This window comes from Filicampus tigris, chromosome 16, assembly GCF_054856515.1.
Source record: "Filicampus tigris isolate MCC_2025a chromosome 16, RoL_Ftig_1.0, whole genome shotgun sequence".
In the NCBI taxonomy this organism is placed as follows: domain Eukaryota; kingdom Metazoa; phylum Chordata; class Actinopteri; order Syngnathiformes; family Syngnathidae; genus Filicampus; species Filicampus tigris.
In genome coordinates, this window is record NC_141232.1 from 467,612 (window position 1) to 476,097 (window position 8,486).

General features: G+C 43.7%; 1 protein-coding gene across 1 annotated transcript in view; it reads left to right on the plus strand.

The window, feature by feature from the left end:
• Window positions 1–3,573, plus strand: part of ccp110 (centriolar coiled-coil protein 110) — a 44,796-nt gene extending 41,223 nt beyond the window's left edge. The window contains exon 15 of the transcript XR_015090176.1: window positions 659–3,573. The gene's annotated coding sequence lies outside the window, so the exon portion shown is untranslated. The remainder of the gene's footprint in view (window positions 1–658) is intronic.
• Window positions 3,574–8,486: the final 4,913 nt, after the last annotated feature.

Consider the following 8,486-nt stretch of genomic DNA (forward strand, 5'->3'; position numbering starts at 1 on the left):
CATCTCATAATCAGTTAAAAGTCTCCGAGTCAGCGTGCCCTGATCTGAGCACAGGACCAGCTGGAGAAGATCAGCCAGGGAGGGGACCAGCCCACATTATGTTTCGATTTTCAAGAGAGTATAAATGTGAGGGCTGCATGTTAAACTGTGCCCCTTTTCTGCCCTCGCCCGTCTCGGGTGAGAGCATTCGCGAGGATGGAAAAGCTGCCCAGATCTGATTATTGTATGATTCTTGAACTTCAGAGATGGAAGAGAAAACTGGTGAGAAAATTCAATCGACTTGTGTGAGTCTTTATTTACATTGGATACCTTCTTGAAAGATAAAACAAACACACATTCAGTAAGTAGTTGTTTTGTAAATTGCTAATTAGGCGTATGGACTCGAGACCTACAAAACATTCCAACATTATCCACATTAGTCTTTTACTGTGGGCTAACTACCACGCAAAGCTACTGGATTTTACTATGTCCTAACTGCTCCAGATAGCTAACTACTGACTTTTACACTGAAGCTATCTATCCAGTGGGTATGCCTCCCCCGGCAGCCTAATAAGACCTCTTGTCAGAAAACTGAATGAAAGAAGGAAAACACAAAATGTGGCATTTACTGCCGTTGATTCAGCAATTCGATTGGGCATCTTTGTGTGTTATCCTGTAGGTAGAGAATAAAGGAGGAGAGCAGTGCGGGCATGTCTATCTTGCTTCTCCATCAACTCCGCTGCAAGTCACCCAACAATAAGAGGACAGATTTTCACTGAACCACAGCTGCAACAGGATCTTCAAATGCACCGTCAAACTTCTTCACGACCACACTTGTTGGACTCAAAGTCATCACAGGCTAGCCTACCCCCATAAGATTTACTTACCAGGTGCATGTGCTACTATAAACAGGTAAACTGAAGTTAAGACCTTAGTTAGACCTTAAGGAATGTTACGGCATAATGGAAACATACAGTACACGCTGAGTAAGGTAATGAAATGACAGATGATGTTCAAGCCCAGTCCATATGTCGGTCCCCATAAGGATGTGATAAGCACTGGTCAGGGTTAAGATCATCAATACCAGAAGTTCTCAGTTCGGTGGACTGCTTTCCAGACATCTTTTAGTATGAACCTCAACCTTTTATTATTTTAATTTGTTGTGCACATTAACACCCTCAGAAATTGAAAAACGTTCCTATAAATACAATACAACTTTATTTACAGAGCGCATTTCAGCTGCAGCTGTAACAAAGCACGTTACATAAAATAGCAATAATACAACAACAAAGACGGTGAAAGCACTAAATTAAAACACAAATTGATGATACCAACACATATACAATGTACACCAGACAACAGTGTCAGTCTCATGTTGGGTCAAAAGCCAAAGAATAAAAATCTGTCCTCAACCGAGTTTTAAAAGTGGACAGAGAGGGGGCTTGCCTAACATTTAAGGGACGGTCATTCCAGAGGTAAGGACCGGCGACTGAAAAGGCTCGATCCCCTCTCAGGCTCCGCTTAGTCCTCGGCACCTCCAGTAGCGTCTGGTCCTCAGACTCTAGGCACCGTGCGGATGCGCTTGTTGACCCCTGAGTCTAAACATAGCGAGGTTTAACTTCAAAACACATGCAAGCCCCTCATAAAGACAGCTAAAGCATCGACTGTATTTCCATGCAATTTAGCATAGTGTTTTTTTGTTTGGCGCATGCACATATATTGGCAATTATGTAAATTCAGCAGCTCACATACTGTGAGATTTATTTGGTTGTGTAAAAAATCTGATTGGTGGACAGGCACCCAACTATTAGTATACAAGGAATTTGAAAGTCAATCGTATAGGCTTGTACTTGGCCTTTTGAATTTGGGAGGATTTACAGTCGCTTTGACAGCAGACTTTCTGCCTGGGGATAACGCCTCACAGATCTTCAGTGTCAAATTTGGGCATCAAGTCTCTGACTAAAATATAGTAAGAGCAATAAAGCTAGTAATCGTGGTACTTTGTACATGGTGGCTAAAATTTGCTTTAAATATTTATATAGCTGGACCTTTGCCTAATCCTCTAAATCCCCTGTGAAAAAATTACAAAATTTGGAATGCTATCTCCCGTTTCAAACATGTATAAGACACAGTCTCAAGACTATGATTATCAAGATTGAGTTGTCTCCGTACATGCGATTTGAAGCATAATGAATGACCCATTGTCTGCTCTCAGCAGAATTTCTCAAAATGATATGATCAGCTCCTTGAATGAGCATTTTCTCCAGGGACAGTGCTTGTTTCCTGACTCTTGATATGCACCAGCCCCTTCTCCCTTTAATGTCCCAGCTGAAACAAAAAGCTGAAACACACACTTTACGCCAATGGCAAAGTAGCAACAAAAGGTCCACACAGTGGTTTTCCTGGGACAGTGAGGTACTCATCAGTGAATCGAGAGATGAATATGATCTACTGCACCAAGAGGTGATTTGAAACGCTGCCACTGTATGTCATAGAGCCATACTAGGGGGAAAAAAACATTCTTTAAAACATTGACTGCACCAACAGGACCAGGCCAGCTCACAGGAGTGGTGGGGAGTGGAAAATTTGAATCTTAAAAGGGAAGATTACTTGGGTAGCGCTCTAGTCAAGTGTTGTATTAGAATGATATGAAGACTTTCTGTTGGTCATCTGCCCCTCATCGCAGTCCCTCACCTCTACTCAAGGATACACTTGCTGGGTGAGCTTACCCTGTTGCTGTGCCATAGCTCTCAAGTTGAGACCCAGACCTGCTTTAAATTAAGTTCAGTGCAAGACTCTGGGGGATTCAGATTAAGTCAAAACCAAGACTTTGAGTTGAGGACAAGTCAAGACCAAAATGTTGAGAAGTTCAGAGTGAGAGCAAGTCAAATCCAATACATTGAGTTGAAACTCTCAGACTTGAGGAGTTGACAACAGTGCAAGAGTAAGACTGAGATAAAACTAAGTCCAAATCACGACTTTCAGTCAAGGTCAAGACTTTGGGTTGAAAATTAGTAAAGACCCAAGCTTTTGAATTGAGATCAAGTCAAGACAGACACTTTGTGTTGAAACTCCCAGAATTTGAGAAGTTGAGAACAAGTCAAGAGTAAGACTGAGTTAAAACTAAGTCAAAACCAAGACTTTGAGTCGAGGTCCAGTCAAGACCAAGACTTTCGGTTAAAAATGAGTCAAGACCCAAGCTTTTGAGTTGAGATCAATTCAAGATCAAGACTTTGGGTTGGAGCCAAGTCAAGACCCAATACTTAGTTGAAATGACCACGTATCAAGACCAAGACCTTGAGAAGTTGAGGCTAAGTCAAAATGAAGATTGTGAGTTGAGACCAAGCCAAGGCCAAGATCAGGTTAAGGACTGTATGAATACAAAGACATATGTAACAAAAATGGTATGATTCATTAAACACAGTCAACCAGTCATTTAAAAGAACTTTTTTTTGTCTGGAAACAGTTTCAAATATGGGACACACTTGATATTTATGACGATGAAGCAGAAGCGCAAAGAACAAAGTAGTTTTTTGATCTTGAAAAGCCCCAACCCACTATGTTTGAGTCTAAGGCTGGACTGAATACAATTGATTTCGAGACCCCAAAAGTTGTACAGTTGATTTTGAGTACTACAACGAGTGCACTTTTGCTGCGGTGGTCTGGTTTCTTGCCCTCAGTCTCCTGTAGAATAAAGTGGCCGACTTACTTGCTGCCCTCAGTCCCCCACTGAATAAAATTGATCTTCTTACTGTGGCCACACGCCAAGAAGTATGTACAAGGGACCCTCACGCTTGATTGTTGTTGTTCTTGAGGTTTCTTGTTCCGACAGATGCATTTAATGTGGCGTGGTTTTTCGCAGTTTCCTGAAATGGAAACCTGCCCTTCCCAAACATAACCAGATTGTTGTTAGACCGACCAACCGGTAAAAAAAAGCCCCAAATTGGGAATTTGCGGTGTTATTCTCGGTTTAATCAAAGGACTACAGTTACAAAGAAGCCCCTTGTTCGGGCATCTTTGGGTTTGGGAAGATTTCAGCGAGTCACCCCAAACTCTGTTTATTTTACTCCAACTTCCTGTTTTCCTATCACACATCATCCAAAAGCTCTTTCTCACTTCCTGGCCGCAGGACTGCAGGTAAACCAAAATATTACGTCAGCGAGAAATCAACGTCTGGCTGCTATGAGCCCTGTAGGAGTGTTTTTTTTTTTTTTTTTAAACCGTGGGAGAGGGGGTTAATTACTCAAGTCGATTCACTCGCTAATGACTGTTTCACTTCGTGGGACGTTTTTTAATGGGATTCAGAAGTCTGAATGAAAGAGAGCCCAATCTGCTTTTACTGGCACTTTGAGCGGTTTTAGTTGACACTCTTGCACACGGCGGCAAAGGCGTCTGTTTTTACTCGGGCTTGCAGGGTGATCTCATTTGAGGCGAGGTAATAAAATCATAATGAAGTGATTAGCGCTGAAGAAACATAGGAGGGAGGAAAAAAAAAAGAGCAACATTATCGCCCGCTTTTCACGTTGCTTAGAAGAACACAACCTTCTCTCATCAAGGTCACACCTAATTTTATTGCTGTTTTAAATTGTCGTAGCCATGCCGATCAAACTTGATGAAAAGAAACATTTTGCTTGCGTTTGCTCCTCGAGTTAATTCAAGTTATTCTTTGGGAAAAAAAATACAGAGATTTAATGTTGACGTTTTAAACAAACCTACGCTGTGAGTCACAAGCAAGCATCCTTAACGACACACTGTCTGACAGAACTTGTCAGTGAGCTAATAACGCTTAGCTGTCACGTCGTGTAGAAAGTCGTCCTTTTCCAAAAGAACCGCTTGTGAAAATATTTCGTTGCGTCTACCGTGTTGACAGGTCCGTTAGATAGGTGCGCTAGGTGTTGAAATAATTGTCTCCTGTCGTGATCATGTCAAAATATGTGGTACCTATATAGGTATACATTTATTAAGATTTAACTAGGCAAATTGACATTGTAGATATGTGCAACAGACGTTATGACTGGTCATCTGTCATCTTCCAAACCACTTATCCTGTCTGTACGGGGTCGCGGCGATGTGCTGGAGCCTATCCCAGCTGACGATGGGCGAAAGGCAAACTACACCCTGAACTGGTCGCCAGCCAGTCGCAGGGGACGCGCAGACACCGGCACTGAGCGGGAACCGATCCCACGCTGCCCGCACACAACTCAGGCGTGTGTACCACTACACCATCAGTGACTGTTATGACTGGTCAGAATTAAATTATAGATCATTTCAACTGGTATTATATAACTCACTAGCATATATCAGCAACTGAATTGTAGATATCTGTAATGAGAAGCCCTATACATATTATGTAAGAATTGCAAAAGTAGTCATTTGTCTGATGATGTAGCAGATGTCAGAAATTCAGTTTGGACGACGCTAAACAGAATTTTAGTTGTTTGCACTTGTCACGTTTATGTTACAGATGAAAATTCCAACTATTCTAAATGCAAGTATGACCGGTCAGAAAGTTGTAAGTACAGCAATGACAGTCAAACCTAGCTTTGTAATGTTGAATCCGCCTGCCATATAAGTAAGCGGTGCTATGGAAGACGGCTTGACCCTACGGCTCTTTCAATTCAAGTCTAAACATGATTTCTGATTTCGACTCATTCCACCACATTGCTTTTTGTACCAGTTGCTCCGAATATTCTCCCAGGCCAAATATTGTACAGTATATACCTTTTCCCAGTAGCTTTCTTCATAACGTAGCTGCATAATCAATGATCAGAGGTGGCTGGCTGCGAGAAGGCTCTCTTTTGACTGTTTGATTAGTGTGTGGGTGTGTGCGTGTGCGGGGGTGTGCGTGCGCGTGTGTGTGTGTGTGCGTGTTGAAGTGTGTGTTGTTTGGTCAAGTTTAAATAAGGAAGGAGGAGTGAAAGGAATTCCTGGACGCTGAGCACATGTTCCGCTTGGCCCTCCTTTTTTCGGGGCCGGAGGTGTCAGTCATGTAATGTTGCGTTGGCGCACAGTGGCCCACAATGATTTACACAAGGCCCGACAATAAGCGCGTCATTTGAAAATAGCAGGTGTTCACACGCTTCTTAGCTCATGGAAAGCAACTTGCATTTAGCTGTGTGTGGGTGTGTGTGTGTGTGTGTGTGTGTGTGTGTGTGTGGATAAAACTCATAAACGGTGCAGTCCAAACTGGCATTCGGGTCACTGAGTTTCTCTACCGCCGCTGCGGCTGTTTCTCATCCCGTGACAATAAGTTTGCCAGGCAACATCCAGCGGCGCTGGAAGCAGTTATCCCGTCGCTGTTATTAACTTTGGTGAAAGTCACGTCGGAGATATTCAGGTCAGGACTGAAAACCGCCGCATTTAAAGTGCTGGGGTTAGCAGGGGGTGGGGGAGTGTGCACGTGGGAGGAATGACATCACGTTGAAAAGTGAAGAAGAAGTTGGGGAAAAAAACACAAGAAAACATCATTGCGAGACGAAGCAAAGTGAAACTTCCTGCATTTCTTCATTGTGGTGAAAGTCACAAAGTGAATTCCAGTGTTACGCAACTACGGTTTGTACAATATGCCACCTTTGCTTAAAAGAGACTGGATAAGATGCCTGGGTGGAGAATCGAATCATTGACAAACTACTGAATGTATCCAAAATATATTCTCTGATCAGAGACAATGACCTACATCATATAACCTGGAATGTGTTCCATGAAATGATATTCATTTATTCCCTGCAGTCTATTCTCTTCACTTCGTAGCATGTCTCTTGGCTGCAATGCTTCCAATATTTGTGAATGGATTTTTGGGGGTTTGTTGTTTGTTTTGGTCATCCGCCCAGGGCTTTCAGAATCCAGCGAGCGTAATTTAGCAATGCCGTTGTTTCTGTCACCAATCCGATTTCACAATTGTCCGCACATGGGCAAAGTGCGGACACGCGATGACATGGCATTTTTCCGTCTTCTGATTGGTTGGTCGAAGCAAAACATATGTAGTGATCTGCTCAACCAGCTCAAAAAGAAAAATCTCTAAAAGTTTCCTTGCGTCTCTGATTAAAAACAATTTGTAAGAAAAAATGTCTTGACCAGTGTAATTGTGAGCTGATTGTGAGTGGTGATATGAAGACGGTAAACTGCTGGGGAAGTCCCTTCTGACAGACCAGGTACAAAACGTACGACCCACCACTTGAACGACGCAAGACTGCAAGACATATCTTGCTTGAAAGTTCAACTTTCAAGGCAGGTTGCTGCAAACAAAGGAAGTACAGTAGTTGAAGGTAGATGAAAAGGTAGAGTTTGCCATACAGATGTACTCCAAGCGGGACCCTCATGTGGCATCAAAAGACTTTTCAACAAAAAGGGATTTGCTCGAGCGGCGAGAACAAACGCGCCGCTGTGAAGTCCGAGATCCGACACTGTCGACAGGCTGTCAGAGATCGCTGCGCCGACTTCCCTCCCCCGCTGTCGTGACCTCCCCCGCCGTCGAAGCCACTCCGTCAAAGCCGCCTTCCGCCCTAGCGCTCCCGCCTTTAGGCTCGGCTCACTTCAAAGCCGCTCGCGTGGACGCGGACCTTATCGCTGCCAACATCTTATCACAAGCACACAAGCACCTTTTTAAAACATATTTAACAGGAAGCTCAGAGTCTATTAAACAGGAAGGTTTTTTTTTGTGTTTTTTTTGGGGGCCCGTGCGGATTTCCTTGATTCTAGCCACGAACAGTTAGACAACACTGGCGGACGCATTTGCATTTTTCCAGTTTGTTTTGTGGGTGTGCAGCCTTTCTCTCTTTTTTTGGGGGGGGGGATTTGCAACATAATCCCAGTCAGTCATTTTGTAGGCATGCCAAGCAGGGCTAGAAATCGTTTTTGTGCTTCTCTGCAGAAGAGATCATGTTTAATGATTCGTAGCTGTGAATCGCTCCAATCGGGTACGCATCAAGGCAGCGGAAAGTGAAAAATAAATACAGATCACTTCCGATCATATTCAGGCGCCTACAAAAGTGGCGGACGGGCAACGGGCTCATCTGCGGCGCCACGTCCTGACTTGGGAATTTGCATAACACCGAGCTGTTGTGTAAATTGTGGCATCGAGGGAAGATGCGGGTATAGACATAGCTAAATAGCTAGCCAACGGCACGCTGTCGTCGTAGAAATGGGCCTCGTTTTGGTAACTCACAATTGCACTGGATAACCGCTGAGTCCTTATACAGTTGGGAAGGGGCGACTCATGCAAGACGCCCAAGTGTGTCACTGGGCACTGTTTTAGCTACACCTAAAAAAAAATCAGCATGTATTTAGAAGCAAGCCTCTGAATTCCCTCTCCAGGGTGAACTCATCAGTACCGGGGAAAAACAAGTGGGCACTCCACCCATACCCACTATATTGTTTCTGCCATGGTAAACAGATCCCGTTCCAAAATCTAGTGGGGTTCCTCACACCCCCTTGGAAACCGCCCTGGCAATCATGCAGTCAAGCATACAAAGCAAATGATGCAGGTGGAAAACATGACCAAAAGGACC